Below are 21,908 nucleotides of genomic sequence, written 5' to 3'. Positions count from 1 at the left end.
ATCAGTTACTGGATAAAGGTTCTATGTTGACAATTAGTGTAGTCACCAGTCTCATTACAGGAGAAGACTAGATCAGACACATTCTCCATTATTGCTAGGAGTCTTACCTTGGATTATCATTGTGGATCTCTGTGATCTCCCGAACCTAATAATGGACCCCTCTATCAAGATATCTCTTTCATTGCTTTCCCTTTCCATAATCCCCTCAACTCAACCATCCCATTCCCTCATGTTTCTTTTCTCCTTCCCCTTTTCTCTCCCTTTCCCCAAGTTTACCCAGGAGATCTTATCTATTTCCCCTTCCTAAGGTAACCCAACTGTCCCTCTTTGGTTCCTCTTTGTTCCATAGCTTCTCTGGGAATGTAGGTTGTAGCCTGGCTATCCTTTTCTTTACATCTAATATCTGTTTATGAGTACAGAGCATATTTGTCTTTCTGGGTCTGGGTTACCTTTCTCAGGATAATTTTTTTTTTTTAGTTTCATCTATTTGTCTGCAAACTTCATGATGTCATTTTTTTTACCACTATTAACACTATTGTGTAAATATACCACATTTTATTTATCCATTCTTTGGTTGAGGGGCACCTAGGTTGTTACCTGGTTTTGACTATCATAAACAATGCTACTATGAACATAGTTGATCAAGTATTCCTAGGGTATGATTAAGTATCTTTTGGGTTTATGCCAAGAGTGGCATCACTGGGTCTTCAGGTAGGTTGATTCCCAATTTTCTCAGAAAGAGACATTCTGATTTCCAAAGTGGTTGTACAAATTTGCACTCCCACCAGCAATGTGGAGTGTTCCCCTTACTCCACATTCTCTCCAACATTATCTGTTTTCAGTGTTTTTATTCTCAGCCATTCTGAATGGTGTAAGATGAGAGTCATTTTGATTTGCATTTCCTATATGACTAAGGTTTTTGAGCAATTCCTTAATATCTTTTGGCCATTTGAGATTTTTCTTTTGACAAATCTCTGTTTAGATCTGTAATCCATTTTTAAGATTTGATTCTTTGGTATCTTGATGTCTAGTTCTTCAGTTCTTTATATATTTTGGGGAATAGCCCTCTGTCAGATGTGGGGTTGGTGAAGACCTTGTCCTCTTCTGTACACTGTTGTTTTGTCTTATTTAACATGTGCTTTGCCTTACAGAATCTTCTCAGCATTGGGAGGTGCCTTTTATTAATTGTTGCTCTCAGTGTCTGTGTTACTGGTGTTATATTTAAGAAGTGGTCTCCTGTGATAATGTGCTGCAGGCTATTTTCCACTTTCTCGTCTATCAGGCTTAGTGGAACTCTATTTATTTGGAGGTATTTGAGTCCCCTGCACTTGAATTTGTGCATGGTAATAGTTATGGATCTGTTTGCATTTTCTACATGTTGACATCAGTTATGTCACCACCATTTATTTTTTAAAGACTCTTTTTTCCATTGCAGAATTTGGCTTCTATATCAAAAATTACCTGTTCATAGGTATGTGGATTAATATCAGGGTCTTCTATTTGATTACATTGGTCCATATGTCTGTTTCTATGCCAATAGCAAACTGTTTTTGCTACTATAGCTTTATAGTAGAGCTTGAAGTCAGGGATGGTGATGCCTTTTGAAGTTGTTTTCTTGTGGAGGATTGTTTTGACCATCCTGATTTGTTTGTTTTTCTTTTTTTTTCAATAAACTTGAGTATTGTTCTTTCAAAGTATGGGAAAAATTGTGTTGGGATTTTGATGGGAATGCATTGAATCTGTAGATTGCTTTTGGTAAGATTGTCATTTTTATTATGTTGATTGATAAAAACTTTCAAGCACCATAGCAGAGCAAACAAAGTAGTCTATGACACAATCAGATTTAAACAATACCTGTCCATAAATCCATCCCAATAGAAAGTGCTGGAAGGAAGAGTCCAACCTAATGAAGCTAACTGTGGCCAAAATGCACAGGCAATAGATAATCTCACACCAGCAATTCTCAAAGAAAGGAAACACATATACACACACACTACCACTACCACCAACAAAACCAAAGAAAAAATAACAAGAATTAACAATCACTGGTCATTTCCTTAATTAATATCAATGGACTCAAATCACCTAAAATAAGACACAGGCAAACAGAATAGACATGGAAACAGAATCCATTTTTCTGATGCATACAAGAAATACACCTCAACTACAAAGACAGATATTACCTCAGATTGTGAAAAGGTTTTCTAATCCAATAGATGTAGGAAACAAACTAGTATAGCTACCCTAATATCCAACAAAATAAACTTCAAACTAAAATGAAAAGAGGTGGAGAAAGACATTTAGTATTCATTGTAAGTGACTGTAGGGTTAAGACAGCCCCCTTTAGAGGGCGGGGTTTGCCTCAGGCGAATGCCTGCCAATAAATGGTGCTTGGAGAGGCGGCTCGCTCTCTTTTCCTCCCTACCTGTACTACTCTGGAACTTTGGTTCTGTAAGTTTATCATTAAAATGGTAAATATTCTTTGATATCTGCATTGCATTTATTTTGCGCGGGTACAATTGACTGCTATAGTTCTGAAGGGAAATATATTCTGACTTGTTTGGAAGTCAGGCTATGCCTGGAGTTGCAAAGGGACATTTCTGCAGGCTGGAACTGCAGTAGGGCAGTTTTGGCGGGAAGGTATCCTGACTTTTTGGGAACTCAGTCTGTACCTGAAGCTGAAGAGCCATGAGAGATTTTCTTCCAGCAGAATTTAATAATCCTGGGCCTCTCCTAAAGAGAACTGTTCCAGCTGAGCCTTGCTCTGTTCCCCTAAGGGAATATCCTAGCAGAGCTATCCCTTTCTTATGCTATTCTCTGCTCTCATCCAAGATGTTCTTCTGCTTCACTCTGCTAAATAGGAAACGCCTGGAGAAAGGTAACAATTGTCTTTTGCTCTGGTGAAAAGTTACTTTTCTGCATAACCTGAAGGGAGTTTTTCAGCTGATTTAATAGTTTCTTCTGGTTGTTTTCTGCTCAGTCTCCCTAAGAGAATGTCCCAACAAAGTTTCTTCTTAGTTTTTCCCCTCATCCCCTCTAAGGAAATGACTCAGCAAAGGTTCTTCTCCTTCCTGCTGGTGAATGAAGATCTTCCCCAAAAACTCTTGAAGAAAGAGATGTATTTGGGGAGGAGGAGTGGGAAGAGTGTCTGTCTCTGCCTGGGTGGGAAAGGACAGCCATCAGTTGCGCAGAGGGATTGCATAGGGCTTTTTAGAGGAGGAGTTTTCCCAGAAAGAACATTTTCTGCTCAGGGATTGCTTAGTATTCCTGCTCAGAAATTTGTTGGTTTAGTTTTTCAGTAGTATAGTTGCCTCTGGTTTTAGAGTCAAGCTCTGTTTCTTTCACTGTCCCTATTTTGTGTTATGGCTTTATTTCCAGAGCTAAAGCATGCTTGTTTCATTTGCTATGGTTCTAGGTCCAAAGTGTGTTTCTTTGGCTCTGGTTTCAGAGTCAGGATATATATATATTTTAGATTTCAAGTTTATCACTAAAGTGTTTCTTTCAGTAATTAGGAGTTCCGTGTGAGAATGATAGATTTTATACTCAAGGTTGGTTGATTTTCTTCTTAGGAATTGGTTGGTTTTCCTGTTCAGGAATTGGTTGGTTTCATGTTCAACTGGTCAGGGTCAGAGTTGGGTCTGGTCAGAGTCAAACTGTGTGGGCAGAGGCTGCTGTTCACTCCCAGCCACCAGGACCCAAAATAATCACACAGAAACTGTGTTATTACAATACCACTTGGACTATTAGCTCATGCTTTTTATTGGCTAGCTTTTATATCTTAAATTAACCCTTTTCTATTAAAACTGCATTTCTTTCCTTTTTTTTTTTTCTTTTTGGCTCTAGTTTGAAACCAAGGCATATTTCTTTCTCTCACTCTGGTTCTAGGATCAAAGTGTGTTTCATTGACTCTGGTTTCAGGGTCAGGGTATGTTTCTTTGGTTCTGGATTCAGGGACAAAATATGTGTGTTTTTTTCCATTGGCTCAGGTTTCCAATCCATGATGGGTTTCTTTCACTAGCTCCAATTTCAGGACCAGAGGTTTCTTTCATTAGCTCAGGTTTCAGGGCCAGGGTAGGTTTCACTGGCTCTGGTTTCAGGCCAAGGTGGGTTTCATTAGCTCTGGTTTCAGGCTCCGAGTAAATTTCTTTCACTAGCTCTTGTTTCAGGGCCACCATGGGTCTCTTTGGCTGACCCCTTTACCCTACATTCATCACAGGAACAATCCATAAAGATGAAGTCTCAATTATAAATTTTATGCTCCAAATACAAGTGAACCCATATTTGTAAAAGAAACATTATTAAAGCTTAAATCAAATATCAAACCCCAGACACCATTAGTGGGAGACTTCAGCACCATACTTTCACCAAGACACAGCTCTTCCAGAAGAGAATCTTAACAGAGAAATAAGGGAACTAAGAGTTTTTATGACTCAAATAGTTTTAATAGACATATATGGAACATTTTACCTATATGTAGTGATAGAAGCGGCGGGGCTGCGTCCCCAGCACCCCTGCCACCTGCTAGCTTATGCCCCAAAATAATTACACGAACACTGTATTCTTTTAAACACTGCTTGTCCCATTAGCTCTAGCCCTTACTGGCTAATTCCGATATCCCGATCAACCCATCTCTAATAAACTGTGTAGCACCGGTCTTACTGGGAAAGATTCAGCATGTCTGACCTGGCGGCTTGCTTCATAGCATGTGTCTGCCTGGGAGAAGGGAGCATGGCCTCTAGGCTCACTTCCTCTTCCTCCCAGCATTCTGTTCTGCCTACTCTGCCTACCTAATTTTTTACTTATCAGGGCCAAGCAGTTTTCTTTAATTGACCAATGAAAGCAACAGATAGAAATATGACCTTCCCACATCACCTATACACAAAATAATGTACTTCTCAGCACTTCATGGAACCTTTTGTAAAATTGGCCATATACTCAGTCACAAGGCAAATCTCAATAGATATAAAAAATTGGAATAACCCCTTATATCTTATCAAATCTTGTGGCTTAAAGTAAAAATACAATAACAATGCTAATTTCAGAAAGCCTACAAACTCATGGAAACTGAATAATTCTCAACTAAATCACCACTGAGTCAGGGAAAAAATTAAAAAAAAACTTCCTAGAATTCAATAAAAATAAATACAAAACATGCCCCAAATTATGTGACACAATGAAAATAGTACTATGATAAAGATTCATAACACTAAGTGCCAACATAAAGAATTTGAATAAATCTCAGATTAGCAATTTAACAACACATCTGAAAGCTCTAGAACAATACCAAGCACTTACCTAGGAGGAGTAGATGCCAGGAACTAATGAATCTCTAGGCTGAATTCAATAAAATATAAGCAAAGGGAGCAATACAATTAACCAATTAAACAAAGAGTTGATTCTTCTTGAAAATCAGTAAGATAGACAAACCCTTGTGCAAACTAATTAAAGGCAGGGCAAGAATATCCAAATTAACAAAATCAGAAATGTAAAGGGAGGCATAAAAACAGACACTGAGGAAATTCAAAGAATCATCAGGACATGAACCTGTACTCCCCAAGATTGGAAAATCTAAAAATAAATGGACAATTTTGTAGGCAAATACCAAAATTAAGTCTGGACAATATAAACAACTTAAATAGACCTATAATCCCTATGTATATAGAAGAAGTTATTAAAAAGTCTCCCAACCAAAAAAGCCCCAGACCAGATAGTTTCAGCACTGAATTCTACAACAACTTCAAAGAAGAGTTAATTCCAGTACTCTTCTAAATGTTTCACCCAATAAAAACCAGAAGGAATATTGTCAAACTCTGTTTATGAAGCTACAGTCATGATGATTCTCTAACTACATAAAGAGGCAACAAAGAAAGAATATTACAGACCAATATCTTTCACTATCATTGATGCAAAAATACTCAATAAAATATTGACAAACTGAACCCAAGAACACATCAAAAAAATCATCCACCATGATCAAGTAGACTTCATCCCAACAATGCAGTTGAACAATGGTTCAACTTATGAAAATCTGTGAAAACTCGCCTATCCTCCTGAAACTTCACTGGTACTCTGAAACACAGCTTGCTACAATACAGAGGTGATCAAGAGGTGAGAGACTAGCTATGTGTCAGGACAACCCACTCTCTAGGACCTCCTTAGTGGGTCAAAAACCCATGCCCCTCCCCCAACTGCCTTGGTTTCTTTAGCCAGCCAGCAGGAGTGTTTCCTGCAGATTAGGCTGTGCCAATACCCACCCCCATCTAATAAAGCCCCCAGCCCCAGAATCTACAAGCCCAATACTGTCCCCATACTTGCCTATTCTCTGGCCACCTCAGAGGAACGCTGAAATACAGCATGCTACAATACGGAGAAGATCAAGAGGATAGTTTCCTCCTGAGAAAACCAAGAAAGAGGACCGAGAGAGAGGACCAAGAGAGAAACCCTAAACACAAGTTGTGACTGCACAGAGGGACCAAGAGAGTGATCAGGAGAGAAAGCCAAGAGAGCAGGCTAAGAGAGACCTCAGTGGATCTCTGAGACATAGACATTGACAGTACAGAGCAGACCAAGAACAATTCCCAAAGACTCATGCAGACACTGCAAGGATTACTCCAAGACACAAAGACACTGCCGGCATTAATTGAAGAAATAGATGGGTAGGCACCAATGCAAGAATTTATCCAACAATCTAAAAAACAACATGGTAACACCAGAACCCAGTGGTCACACAACAGGAAGACTTGATCATCCTAATCCAGAAGAAGCAGAAGAAAAAGATTTTAAATATAACTTTATGAAGATGATGGAGACCTTTAAAGAGGAAATGTAAAACTTCCTTAAAGAAATGGAGAAAAGACAACAAATAGAAGAAATTAATAAATCCCTCAAAGAAAACCAAGAAAGAACAATCATGCAGGTGAAGCAAACAGTTCAAGTCTTGAAGACTGAAATAGAGTCAATAAATAAAAAGCCTTTGATAAAACTTATCACTCCTTTATGATAAAGGACAATTCAGAAATACAAAGGACATATCTAAACATAATAAAAACAATATACAGCAAGCTGACAGCCAACATTACACTAAATAGAAACTCAAAGGGATTCAACTAAAATCAGGAAGAGGACAAGGCTTTTTATTCTATCCATATCTATTCAATATAGTATTCAAAGTTCTAGCTAGGGCAACAAAAAGCAAATAGAGATCAAGGGGATACAAACTAGAAAGGAAGACATTAAACTTTTGTTACTTACACATGGTATGATAATATACAGAAATGACCCCAAAACTTCTACAATGAAACTACTACAACTGATGAATACCTTCAGTAATGTGGCAGGCTCTAAACATTTTAACTTCTATTTTTATGAGTTTTTGAGAATTTTATACAATGTACTTTGAACATATTCAATACTCACAGGGTCTAATTCAGAACCTATACACCCTACCATCCTTTCCAACCCAAATTTGAAATTTCCTCTCATTTTTTCTATTCATACATCTATTATAGTTTATGTTGTTCAGCTGGTTTTGGGGGTAGACCCACCATGGGTTGTGCTTAAATCATCAGGATTCATATCATTAAAGAAACTGGACTCTCCCTCTCTCGGGCCTTTAATCAAATTTTAGCCAACTTCTTTGTAATCTTGTTATACAAATGTGATAGATAATTGTTTTACCACATCATTAAATAAAAATCTCTCAAAATAATCTAGAGAAGTTTTATTTCTATTTCAAATTGAATAATTATATTGTTAATTCAGTTTTTGAAAGTAATGCTCAGGAGAGTAGAGTTAGAATATGTATAACCTTATAGCATAATTATAATAACCAAAGATATTTTTGTTGGTTGAGCCAATCAACATACTTGCTGAATATAACTTGCTATTATTTCTTGGGACATATGTTCCAGAAATATACAAATGAGGAGATATCCTTACATTAACTTCAGGACATTTTGACAGTTGGAAATTCATCATCATCAATCACTTTTGAGTTCTGAGTAAAAGTGCTTGAAAATCAAATTGAAATTCAAAAATACTTCAAGATATATTAGTATAATTTTACAATACTAGGGCTGCAGAGATTGTTCAACAGTGCTGAGAGCCTCTAGAGAAGGCAAGCTAGGTTCTCCAAATCAACATAAGGTGTTCCCAACCACCTGCAACTCCAGATCTGTGGTATCTGATGCCTGATTTGGATAATATACCCCATTGGCTTGTACATATGTTGAATGTTTGTAACCAGCTGGTGGAACTGTTTATTAAGGATTTAGAGATGTGGGTTTTTTTTTAAAGAAGTTTTGTCAATGGGAGTGGTCTTTAAGGATTCAGAAGCCCAGTTCTCTGTTTCTGTCTGTCATCTGTTTCTCTTTGTCTCTGTCTCTACCTTTATGCCTCCTAATTGTGAATCCAATATATGCTCAGCTACTTCTCTAGCATTGTATCTGTCTGCCTGAGAGCATACTCCCAACAATGATGTTATTGGGCTAACCTTCTGAAACTATGATCAAACCTCCAATTACATGCTTTTCTTTTAAAAGTTTTCTTGGTCTTAGTGTCTTTTCACAGCAATAGAAGAGTAACTAAAACATCTTCCTCTTGTTTTAATCAGGTAACTTTACATAAAAATTCACAAACAAACACATATATACCTATATAAAAATTAAATTATAAGGTAAGAAATGGCTCTAGGTTTAAGAAGAGTTTAGAACTTTCATCTATCTCTTTACATGGTCATTCACAAACTGTCTTTGTGGGCTTTTTTCATTTGTTTGTTTGTTTTATATCATGTGGCTCCATGGCAGCTCTCTTACACATGCTTTTTTCTCCCAGTATTCAGTTCAGTTTCCCCATCTAGCTCTGTTCTGCCGTGCTATAGGCTCAAAACAGTTTCTTTATTCAGTAACCAATAAAAGTAACACATATACAGAAGGACTTTCCATGTCACATTGAGATGAGTGACAATTGTTTTAGTCAGTATTCTATTACTCTGAATAAACACCATGAACAAGGCAACTGAAATAGAGAAACCTTTACCTGGGACTTGCTTACAATGTCAGAAGCTTAGTCCATTGTCATCATGATATGGCAGCATGCAGGCATACATGGTGATGGAGAAGAAGCTGAAAGTCCTACATCTGAATCTACAGGAAGCAGGGAGGGAGAGAGAGAGAGAGAGAGAGAGAGAGAGAGAGAGAGAGAGAGAGAGAGAGAGACACTAGGCTTGGCATGGCTTTTGGCACTTCAAAGAGCATCCTTAATAACACACTTCCTCTAACAAGGCCACAGCTATCTCAAAAAACCTATAGCTTCTTATCTTTCTCAAGGAGTGCTACTTCCTGATGACTAAGAATTCAGCTAAATGAGCCTATGAGGACCATTTTTACTCAAATCACCACATCAAATTAAAGACAAAATTCAAGGAATTAGAGGGAACGAGGTAAAATAAAAAAGAATAACTGATAACAAACAATGGATTTATTTAATACTTTATTTACAAAATTACAAAATTCTAGTATATGCATATGCTTTAGATTAACTGTAATTATAAAAATTCTTAGATTTTGACAAAGCATTTTCTCAAATATGGATAAATTAAATAATTATGCATTAGAAATTCTCTGTTATTTACATTTTAAATTTACACTAAAATATTCTAAGTTAGACACCTAGAAAAATACTGTAATAAATTTTATTTTGCTTCATGCTATAAGCCACCTAATTAATATGATAATTTAGTTCAGGTCCTTTTCTTAAGTTAGAATTTTGGAGGGGCACATGAAATCAGCATAGAAAACCACGCAACTCAAAGTATTCTAACAGGATTAGATTTGATGAGAGAGCAGAAATAAAATTGCCAGTAATGAAGTCATTGGGCAATGTCAATGAATTTATAGTGACAAACTTTGACTAGTAAACATAGAATTTAGTATATGAAAAGCAGAGCAGCATAGTGACTTGCGATGGCTCTGCGAAATGTAATTACTGCTTCAAGGAAGTAGTTCCTTCCATATTGTATCTTGTGATTTCATAAAATGTTAATTATTGTTAAGGTCTTAATTCTGTTTCCTGTTGGTGTGATAAAATACTCTGCCAAAACCAATCCTATGGAGAAAGTGCTTATTTTACTTACAATTCCAGGTCATAGTCTGTCATTGTAGGAAGTCAAAGCAACAGAAATTTGAAGCATCTAATAACATTATATCCAGAGTCAAGAGGAAAAAGCAATGAATTACTGAATGCATTCTAGTGCACAGCTCACTTTCTCTACTCTTAAATAAACCATGGTGTCCTATCAAAGGAATGGTTCATTTCACAATGTGTGTATCTTCACACCAACCAAGAAAATTACTCATAGACATGTTCTTAACCCACCTTAATACAGACAACCTCTTAGTGAAACTTTCTTCCCTAATGATTTTATGCTGTGTCCAAGTGACAAAAATTTTCATCATAACCCTACCACTTGTGCATTTTATTTACCATGTACACATATCACTTTACACCATAAGCCTTGACCCCTTGCTATTATAAGAACAGTACTATATTGAAAAATATAATACATCCCACCACTTTATTTTTTAAAGACTTATTTATTTACTTATTATGTATACAGTGTTCTGTCTATCTGTATGCTTGCTGGCCAGACTAGGGTACCAGATCTCATTACAGGTGGCTGTGAGCCAGAATGTGGTTGCTGGGAATTGAACTCAGGACCTCTGGAAGAGCAGTCAGTGCTCTTAACCTCTGAGCCATCTCTCCAGCCCCCACCACTTTAAAAGTATCTAAAGTCTTTAAAAATTCCAAAAATTTTAGAGCCAAAGTTTCTTGACTATGTGTTCACATAAAATAAAGATACTTATTTCCAAAATTTGATTGCATAGAGTAAACATTTTTCTTCCAAATGGAAGAATCAGAGCATAATAGGAAATGTTCACCACAAAGCAAAGCCAAAATCCAGCAAGAAAAAATAAGTTCTTCAGTTTTGTGGCAACTGAAGCTCAAAATACAACTGGATGGATGTGAAATTGCTGGAGTAGCTCTACCATGCCAGCTATGTCAACTGATGCACACAGACTCTTCTAAATGAATTCAAATCTTCACAACATGGAAATTCCTTGGGAAGAAACTTTGCATACAGAGTATCATTTTAGTGATTTGTTGAGCATGTCAGGTTTTTCTTTACTAGTATTAACAGTAAATCAGTGTTTGTATTTGTACTCTTTTTGCTGTGAACTTTAAGCCTATTCATACACATTTACTCAGTGATGAAAACCAGTCTATCAATTTCTCAAGACACAGGGAGGATGAATAAAAGTTTTGGCACAACAGTCACAAAATTAGTCCCTAGCTCATGAACCTGTTCCAGACCTTACTGCTATATAAGACTTCCCGAGCCAGAGCTCTGCTGTCTATATTTATATCAGCATTATTCCCTTCCAGACTACACCAAGAATGGCAGGTTATGCTGTTTCTCAAAAAACAGTTCTAAAAATACAAAACTGTCATTGTCAGGTTTAGTACAGTAATATTCTCACATCTAAATTCTGATTTATTTCATTTTATTTCCTGTTATTGAAATAAAAAAAACTAACAAAAAGAACGTTTAATTGGCTTATGCTTTAAGTTTGCAGTTTATCAGTAAAAGGAAGGAATTATTATTATTATTATTTTTTTTTACTTTTTTGAGGCAAGCGTCTGTTTAGCTCTGACTGTTCTGGAATTTTCTCTGTAGATAAGGATGGCCTCAGACTAAGAGGAATCAGCCTACATAGGGCAGCAGTAATCTTTTGTAGCTAACCACGTTACAAATACATGGTTGTCAAAGGAAGATAGCTATGGGCTAACACATACATGTTATGGCTTAGCTCATGTTTTCACATTGTAATCCCTGTGGTGTTACATTTTCCAGCTGAGCACGACAAGCACAGGTCGTGATTGACAGATAACTGCCAAAAAAATAACTTCATTTACATAATTGCTCTAATTGTCCTTAATAATGTCTCTTAGTTTGTTAAACAAGGCATATTTGTCTGTATCCAAGGAGGTAACAAAGCACAAAATTGAAGTGGGACAGTTTGCTGATGATCACATCTTTCTGCCCTGTTTCTCTACCATGTGACTGCAACTGGATCACCTGCTGGCCAAGAAAGATTATCACACCCACACCAATTCACTGAAATTGCCTAAGAAAGGTTAGTGAATTGATGAATTTGAAAGTTATATAATGATTGGCAATATTGCCATTCAGGAATTTATTAACCATTTGACTTATAGTATAGATGGTATCATGCAAGGCATATGTTATTTTCCTTATACAATATAATCCTTGATGGTTTTATAACAAAGCCAAGAATGAGGCACTTTTAGAAATGATAAAGTCTTTACAGACTAATAATGAACAGCTAGTAGAAAAATTAATATCATTGAAAAGAATAACATTAATTTGACAGAGAAAATTCAATCCATGTCAAAGGGCACTGAAAAATTATCTGAAAGAAATTTATACTGTTGAATTTAATAATATAAATATATTAATAATTTATGATAGGTTAATGGATATGGTATCTTTCCACAAAACCAATATGGTTGCCATCCAAATAATGTCCAAAGATGAGACATTAACTTTATCATACAAATTTTATATCTTGTAATCATGTGCAGAATAAGGACCAGAAACTAAACTAATCAATGAGGGTAGTAGAACAGTACCCTGGACATGAGACTCAGACATTACAAAAGGCAGTGGTAAAAAGATTTGAAATGATTAAAGAAATTATCAGAACTGACAATCAAAGAGAAAAGGTACAAGAACATGATTTAGCATCACCAATTTGTGCCAGAGTCCGGGATGACTTACAAAAAGTTTTAGCTACTTATGTGATAATCTCCTCTGAGAAGCCATCTGGTACCAAATACCCTAAGGTATTCAAAGAATGTAAATGGTGACTTATAGGTAAGAGTGATCTAAAGGAAACTAAGCAAGAAATAGTATCTTATGGCTTGCGTTGACCATTTGGTAGGAAAAGAATGAACACATGGGCTTCAAAAAGTAAGGTTACCCCACATGACTGATTTCTTTTAGTTTTAGCAGTCCTCAAAGATGGGCCACAGATGCTATTGAAGTGCTAATTATGAGAAGAGGCAAAAATTTAAAACAACAGAGGAAAACAAAAGGATTTAAGGCTTCCCAAGATCAAATTCTTGTCAAGGAATATTCCTCAGAACCACAGAACGAGTCTCTATATGATGAACACACTTTGTTTCCATGACACACAGAAATCTTAAATGTTTGGGATAGAATTCAAATTCTAGGAAGAAGATTGAATCATATATCAGGATTAAACAGGGTCAGAGAGAACCTTTAAGTGATTTTTACAAAGACTAACTATACACGTAGTAGTAACAGAACTAGAAGCCAGACACGTACTTAGTGAATATCTGGCTTTTAAAAGTACCAACTTAGAATTCAAATAAATACTTGGGCCTTTAAAGGTCAGATCAGCACCAATGGATGAGTGGATCCTGCATACAACTAATGTTGAAATTTCTGATTTCAGTACTAAGGCTTGGTGAGAAGAGTGGTTTACAATGGTATGAGGAGAAACCAAAATGCCAAATGCTTTAATTGTCATCGAATAGGACATCGGAAAAGGGATTGTAGGCAAATTATTCCTAAAAATAATGTCTCCTCTGGAATGACAAAAAATAGGCAGTCTCTATCTTCTGGAATATATAGGAGATATTGGACCAATGAATGCAGACCAATAAAAGACAACAAGGCAACCTTATACCATTAGGAAAATCCTTGAGGGGCTCTCACAGGACCCCATGTCAAATGTGATCGAGTCATTCCCAGTCACTGTGGAGAACATGTCTCACTAAGAAAATTAAACAATCTAGTGCCTATTGAAGAAAAAAAAAAAAAAAAAAACAACCAACCAAAAAAAAAAAAAAAACAAACATACTGTTCTGGATGATGGAATAGACATGAAGGACAAACCAAAAACTCCAGTAGGAAAAAGAGAACATATATGTTGGCAGACTTCTATAAATTATCAAGATGAAAGCTAAGATTGTATAAATAAAATTGTAATAGAAGGACAAAGGATAACTGGACATAGGTATGGATGTGATTATCATTACTACATAATCTTGGCATCCAAATTGTCTTCTTCAATGGGCAGATGTTTGACTCCTAGGAATTGGAACCCTATCTCAAGTTAAACAGAGCACAAAATGGGTTGAATGCAAAGGGCCAGAAGGACAGAAAGGAAGGCTGAGGCCATATGTTGCTAATATCTCAGTAAATTTATAGGGTCATGACCTGCTTCAGCAATGGAATACCCAGATTAACATCCCTGCAGTCTAAAAAACTCATATTTCTGGGATGGATATTACAAGGTACTATAAACAAAGGTCACAAGCTATTCATGCTGCTCAAGAACACAAAGCAACCTGAAAACCTTCAGAGGTATTCATGCCCTACCTTTAAAATGGTTAGCTGAGAAATCAATATGGGTTAAACAATGGCCTTTAACAGAAAAGAAACTGCAGGCTTTAGAACAGCTGCTACAGGAGCAACTAGATGCTCACCAAATTTAAGAATCAATCAGCTTTTGGAATTCTCCTGCATTTGTTGTTATAAAGAAACCTGAAGCCGGGCGATGGTGGTGCACGCCTTTAATCCCAGCACTCGGGAGGCAGAGGCAGGCGGATCTCTGTGAGTTCGAGACCAGCCTGGTCTACAAGAGCTAGTTCCAGGACAGGCTCCAAAGCCACAGAGAAATCCTGTCTTGAAAAACCAAAAAAAGAAAAAAAAAAAAGAAAAAAGAAACCTGAAAAAGGAGAATGGTGACAGATCTAAGAGCTGTCAACAAGGTAATTCAACCCATGGGCACTCTACAATCTGGAATTCCTTTACCTTCCCTATTGTTAAAGGATGTCCTCATATGGTTATTGATTTAAAACATTGTTTCTTCAATATACCTTTATAAGAAAAAGGACAAAGAAAAATTTGACTTTACAGTGCTTACTTGTAATAATTCTCATTCTACTAAGAGATATGAGTGGACCATCCTCCTATAGGAAATGCTCAGTAGCCCACACCCTGTGCCAATACTTTCCTAATCAGTCATTGGAAATATTACTTCAACAATTTTCTAATCTATAATTTGCCATTACATAAATGGCATTTTGCCATCTGATTCAAATGCACATACCTTAGAAAGAATGTTTGAAGAAATAAAGAAAGTTTACCTAAATGGGTATTAAAAATTGCTCCTGAAAAAATACAAATAGGAGATTCTGTCAAATACCTAGGTTATAAAATAGGTTTACAGAAAATTCAAACCCAAAAGGCACAAATTAGGAGAGAATGATTGTGGACTCTTAATGAATTTCAAAGATTGTTAGAAGATATTTCCAGTCTTCAACTGGCTTTTGGGATAACGCCTGATCTAATAATTCATTTAGACAAACCGTTAGATACTGACAAAGGTATAAATAGTCCCAGTGAATCAACAGCTGGAGCTAAAAAAGAATTAACTGTATTTGAAGAGAAATGTGGATAGGGTAGATCCTAATCTTAATTGTTTTCTATTCGTATTGCCTTCTGGAATCTCCCTACAGGAATTTTAAGCAAAGGAAAGATATTGTCTTAGAATAATTTGCTTAACTGCATAAACCAAATGAAAAATTTAAAGTTATGTGGAAAGGTCTCTAAATAAATTATAAAAGGAAAATTGAGACTTCATCAACTAGCAAGAATAGAGCCAGCAGAGATTATATTGCCGTTTACTTAGATGAAATTAAAAATTATGAGAAGACAATGAATCCTGGCAAAGAGCTTGTGCTAATGTATTAGGAGAAATTAATAACAAGTATTCAAATGGCGATAGTATAAACCTTATAAAAAGAGCTACTTGGATTCTTCCTCTGATTTTACATGACACACCAATAACTGGAGCCCATACATTTTATACTGATGCAAATAAATCAGGAAAGGCAGGATACAAATCAGGAGATTTAAGTAAGGTGGAACAAAACCCTTATAATTCTGTCCAAAAGGCAGAAATATATTCTATTCTCATGCTACTAACAAATTTTAAAGAACCTCTCAATAGAGTTACTGGCTCACAATATGCAGAATGAGTTGTCTTGCATATCGAAAGTGCCGAATTTATACCAGATGTTACAGAATTGACTTGTTATTTATTCAGGTTCAAGATATAATCAGAAATAAACTTTGCTCCATATATCTCACATCTAATCCCATACAGATCTTCCAGGTACTCTAGCACAAGGTAATGCAGAAATTGATTGATTATTGATTAGAACTGAGCTGAAAGCTTCAGATTTTCATAAAAACATAATGTCAATAGCAAAGGTTTAAATAAAGAGTTTTCTATTTCATGGCAACAAGCTAAGGATATTATAAAGAGATGCCTTACTTGTTCTTTCTATAACTAAACACCATTACCTGCAGGGAGAAACACAAAGGGTACGCAAAGGAATGAAATCTGGAAGGTGAATGTGTTTCAGTTTACAGAATTTCGAATGTTAAAATATGTACACAACACCATTGACACTTATTCAATGGGCAACAGCCTTGAGCTCAGAAAAAGCTGATTCATGCATTTAATAGATGTTATGGCTACCATGAGTATACCTGCACAAATAAAGACAGATGATTGGTCAGCATATTTGTCTAATGAAATAGGATTTTTTGCTTATTATAATATAAAGCATATTACAGGTATACTGAACAATCCTACATATCAGTCAGTTATATGAAGATCAAATCAAACTACAAAGGATTTGTTACATAAACAAGGGATGGACAATACCTCTAGAAATAAATTGTATTTATTAACCTTAAATTTTCTTAATCTGAATGAGAAAGGAACAATGGCAGCAGAGAGTCACTGAGCAAAAGGAAAAACTTCTGAATTAAGTCAGCTGGTGTATTTCAAGGATGTGTTGACCTCACAATGGAAACCAAGAGATTTGCTATGATGGCGAAGGGTTTTCACTCTTGTTTACACAGGAGAAGAAAAGCTATGGATACCATCAAAATTAATAAAGATTTGGTTTGAAAAGTAGAAACCCCTTGAGAAAGAAAAATGACAGCTCATCCACAGAGGTGACAATCATACAGGTGGTAAAAAAAACAAACTCATAAGTGTTGGGGGGAGGGTTCTGCACTTATCTTTTCAGGAAAATGCACAAATAGCTGAGAATCATATAAAGAAAAAAAACTATACATTCCTACTTGTCGAGGAATTCCAAATTAAAAATACTTTTTGAGATTTCAACTTATCCTAATTATTATGGATAAAGTACAAAACCAAAGGAGGAAAATGTCGGCTTAGATATAAGGAGAAAAGGACTACTATTTACTACTGGTGAAATGCAAAGCTATATAGCCACTATGGAAATCAGTTTTAAGCCTTTTACGGGACTCTTCTATATAGACCACAGATCAGCTCTGTCCTTCCAGCATTCCCCAAATAACCATTCAGAGACACATTATTAATTATAAACGGTGGAACAATGGCTTAGGCTTGTTTTTAACTAGCCCATGACTTAAATTAGACAATTTCTATTCCTCTATGTGATACCCCAAGGCTTGTTTACCTCAGTATATACTTCCCATGTTGCTTCTTTTGCATCTGACTGGCACTTCCTGAGATCCTGAGATTCCATCCTTCTTCCCAACATTCTCTCTGCCTGAAACTCCTAGTTATACAGTATTGGCAATGCTCATGGTTACCTCTAGAACTAGATTGTAAGAGCAATCTTATTGCTGTAGAAACCACACTCTTGATATGAATCCATGCTGTGAATGGAATAATGACCATTGCAGGATTAAATGTCTCTTATAGGTACTTAGTGCTTTGGAATTTCCTCTTGGCACCACTTTTTATTGAATCCCATAAGATTCGGTATGTTCTCTATTCAGTTTCATTGAATTCTTGGAAGTCTTTAATTTCTTCTTCATTTCTTCCTTTACCCAGTAGTAATTTAGTAGAGCAGTGTTCAGTTTCTATGAGTTTGTAGGCTTTTTTTAATTTCTGTTATTAAAATCCAGCTTTAATCCATAGTAGTCTGATAGCATGTCAGGTGTTATTTCAGTTTTCCTGTATCTTGTTGGGCCTTGTTTTTTGACTGAATATGTGGTCAGTTTTGGAGAATGTCCGTTGAGTTAGCTGAGAAGATTTCTTCTTTTGTGTTTATGAAATGTTGCATAGATAACTGTTGTTAATAAGTTAAAATGTGAATACTGGGATTTTTTATGTATTTTCAATTTTTTTAGTTTTTTAATTGTCAACATTATTTTCTTGGTAATTAATTTCTCCAGTTCCTAGTAAATTCTGGAACATTGGCTCCTGATTGAAATCTAGCACATGCAGACTTTCTTCTACACGATGGGCTGTTAGCTCTACTGACAGTTTACTTTGTTGAGAAAATTTAAACTGCATATTGTCTTATTTTCTCATAACTGGGGTTAGTTTCTGTGCAATTGATTTTCGACTCACAAAGTTCTTACCTACAGTCCTAGTACTCTGTTGTTGTGCTAAAATAAAGAAAAAAGAATAACTTGGTGAGGAAAAAATTTATTTCACTTTACTCTTCCAGGTAACAACCCATATTGACATGAGTCAGGGTAGGAATTGAAGACAGGAACAGATGTAGAGACCGTGGAGGAAAACTTCTTACTGACTTGCTTCACTGGTTTAAGCAGCTTGTGCTTTTCGGTAACCCAGGGCATCCTACCAAGAATTTGAACTGTCCTCAGTAGGCTGTGCTGTTCCCCGTCAAATAATATTCAAGAAAATGTTATGGACCATTAATTGAAGATATGTTATATTTGTTTAATGATGCAAAGATGTGAAACTGTGCTACTTTAGCTGCCTAACACACTTGACTAGCCGAATAAAGATCTGGTATGGTCAATAGATAGAGAGCAGAGAGAAACAGGCAGTGCTAGCAAGTACAGAGAATCAATAAAAGCAAAGGAAGAGAGAAGAGTGAAAAAAGGAGAAGGAGAGGAGGACTCCATGGGCCAGTCACCCAGCAACACAGTCAGAGACAGAATAGGAAAGAACAAAAGAGATTTACAATAAAACTAGAAGCCCAGAGGGAAAAGGAAGGTGGGATTAATATAAATTAAGAAAAGCTTGGTAGAAACAAGCCTAACTAAGGTCAGGCATTCATAGGGCACAACAAGCCTGTATGTATTTATTTGTGGCAGGTCTAGAAAGAGTAAATATTAAAAAAAAAGAGTAACAAGAAAATGCCCCACAAACATATCAACAAGTCTCTCAGATGGAGGAAAACCTTCAAGAGGTTTTCCCTTCACAAGTGACTGTAATTTTTTTCAAGCTTAACAAAAATTATCTAGCAGACCTGAACCCTGTTTTTCTTCTCAACTTGATATACAATCACATAATTACTATGCCAACACTTTTATTTTTATTTGTTTTTGGTTATCTTTAAGATCTCCTGTTTTCATCACAATATAGTGTAACTTTAAAAACCCAACAGTCTTTAAAACTGTCAAACAGTTTAAAACTTCAATCTCTTGGATATGTAATGTCTCTTAACTGTGGGTTCCCTGTAAAATGAATTATCATTCAAAAGTTATGTACTTTCTTACTCCACATGGGAAGAACCAGAGTATAATTACAGCTGAATCAAACCAAAACCAAATCTCCAGAGCTTACAATCTGTGCGACTCAATAGTTAAACCAACAGGCTTGGGCTCTTCTTTGACTCTGCCATGCAGAGCTCACATGGCTTGCTTCGGGATTAATCAAATATGCTGCACATATGTCCCTGTCCATGATTTCAACATGTAGCGCCAGTATCTACCACACCATTGGGTCTGGAGTTGTACCTTTCCTAAGGGCCTGCAACCAGCTCCACATGGTTGCTAGGGAAATGACTGAAGGGTTCCTAATATTTCTACCTTTGTATATATGTCAGTTAATGTTCTCCTCGTGCCTCTTTTTCCTTATTGTTTCTTTACATTGGGTTTTTGACATCTTATAATGATGTATGATGGAAAGTTTCTTCTTCGGTTATGTCTATTGAGATTATACATAACTTTTGTTTTTAGATGTCTTCATTCACAAAGTTAGGGGAGTTTTTTGTAATTGTTTCAGTAACTAGTGTATCAGTTCTGATGTATTTTATCTCTGCTCTTTCTACATTACAAAATATCATGTTTGGCCTTTCAAATAGATCCCAGAAATAGTAGAAATATCATTCATCCTTTTTTTATTTTTCCAAGTGAGTGTATGTGTGTGTTTAGATGTATGTGTATGTGCATGTCTATTCATGTTCACAAATTTGTATTATTTTTTTCTACTTTGTCCTCCAACTCTGATATTTATTTTTCTGTGTGGTTTTGGTTGTTGTTGATGCTATCAAATGAGTTGTTTATTTATTTGAACACATCCTTTATTTCAAGTATTTCAATTTTTTTTAATACTTCAATATCCTTGCTGGATTTTTCTTTATATTTTGCATTTTTGCCTATAACATAATATTTTACTAACTTTGGAAAAACTAAAAAACTCATTAACTTTTGGAAAAAAATCTTAAAATGATTACCTAAATTCAAGTATCTCTTTGCTTGAATCTGTAATATTATCTTGAATTATTTTTAAAAATAAATTCTATGAAGGTGAGTGGGTGGCTTCATCTTTTAACTTAAAAACAAAATAAAGGAATAATAAATAAAAAATAAGACCATATTTTATAACCATTTCAGCTACTTGTGTAGTTTACTTTACAAGTAGTAAGTTAATAGGGAACAGTTGCGGGTGGTGGTGTATTATACTCGGCATTTCTTTGTAATTTGTGTATCTGTTAACATGCATGCATCTTTTAATTTCAACCTTCCCCCATTCTTCTAAACCTAGTTGCATTTTTTGTTTTCTATGATACTTCCTAGACATATATCTACAAGAAGTCTACTTAGAGAACTGGTGAGACTTGGTATCAGTTTTCTAATGAATTTATGATAACCCATTCTTGGCTATGTACCAATAAGACTAAGGTTTTAATTGTTTGCTGAACACCAATGTAACCAGAAGGAGTTAAATTACTGGCCATCTCTTCCATTCTGTGGACCTTCTGGAGTCAAAATACCAAGTACTGGACTTTGTGGATTCTGTATATGTTCTAGAATTGTAGTTAGGTCCATAGATCAGAAGTCACCTCTGTGATGATTGGAGTATAGACTCTGCATCCTTCAGTACTCATTGAAATTGACGTTAAATCCCCAATATCTTGAAGAGCTCTGAGTCTACTGGAACCAATGGCCCAAACTTTAAGAGTATCTAAACACCCTAAAAACAAAGGTCTGACCCTAAAAATACCTATGGGAGTGCCAGTCTTTCAGGGCTTTCTTCTCTCTCCAACGATGGAGTCCTGGTTGTATCCTGTTTTGGGTAACACAGAAGCTAGGGATCTGATTATGATATAACCTCTACTCTTCTCAGAGCCCTAGTTTCCTGCTACTCTCTCCCTGCCTGAAGTTTTCTGCAAATATAACACTAAAGGTAGAGGACACTAGAAGAACATGTCCTACAGAAGTTACCTAAGCTGTTCTTATAGGAGTTCAAAGACACTGTTATGGAGACGGCAAGGCTTACACTAAGTTTATACACACACACACACACACACACGCACACGATGTTTAGCTTGGGTACTTTTTGTGGGACTTCCAACAGTGGGAGTGAGGGTGTCTCTGACTCTTTTGCCTATTTGTGGGACCCTTTTCCTCCTACTGGCTTACCTCATTCAGTCTTGATATGAGCATTTGTGTCTAGTCTTATGGTATCTTGCTGTGCAGTGTTTTTTGATATCCCTGAGAGACCTATTTATTTCTGAAAGAA

This window comes from Microtus pennsylvanicus, chromosome 5 (assembly GCF_037038515.1).
Source record: "Microtus pennsylvanicus isolate mMicPen1 chromosome 5, mMicPen1.hap1, whole genome shotgun sequence".
Lineage (NCBI taxonomy): Eukaryota > Metazoa > Chordata > Mammalia > Rodentia > Cricetidae > Microtus > Microtus pennsylvanicus.
This window is presented reverse-complemented; position numbering follows the sequence as displayed.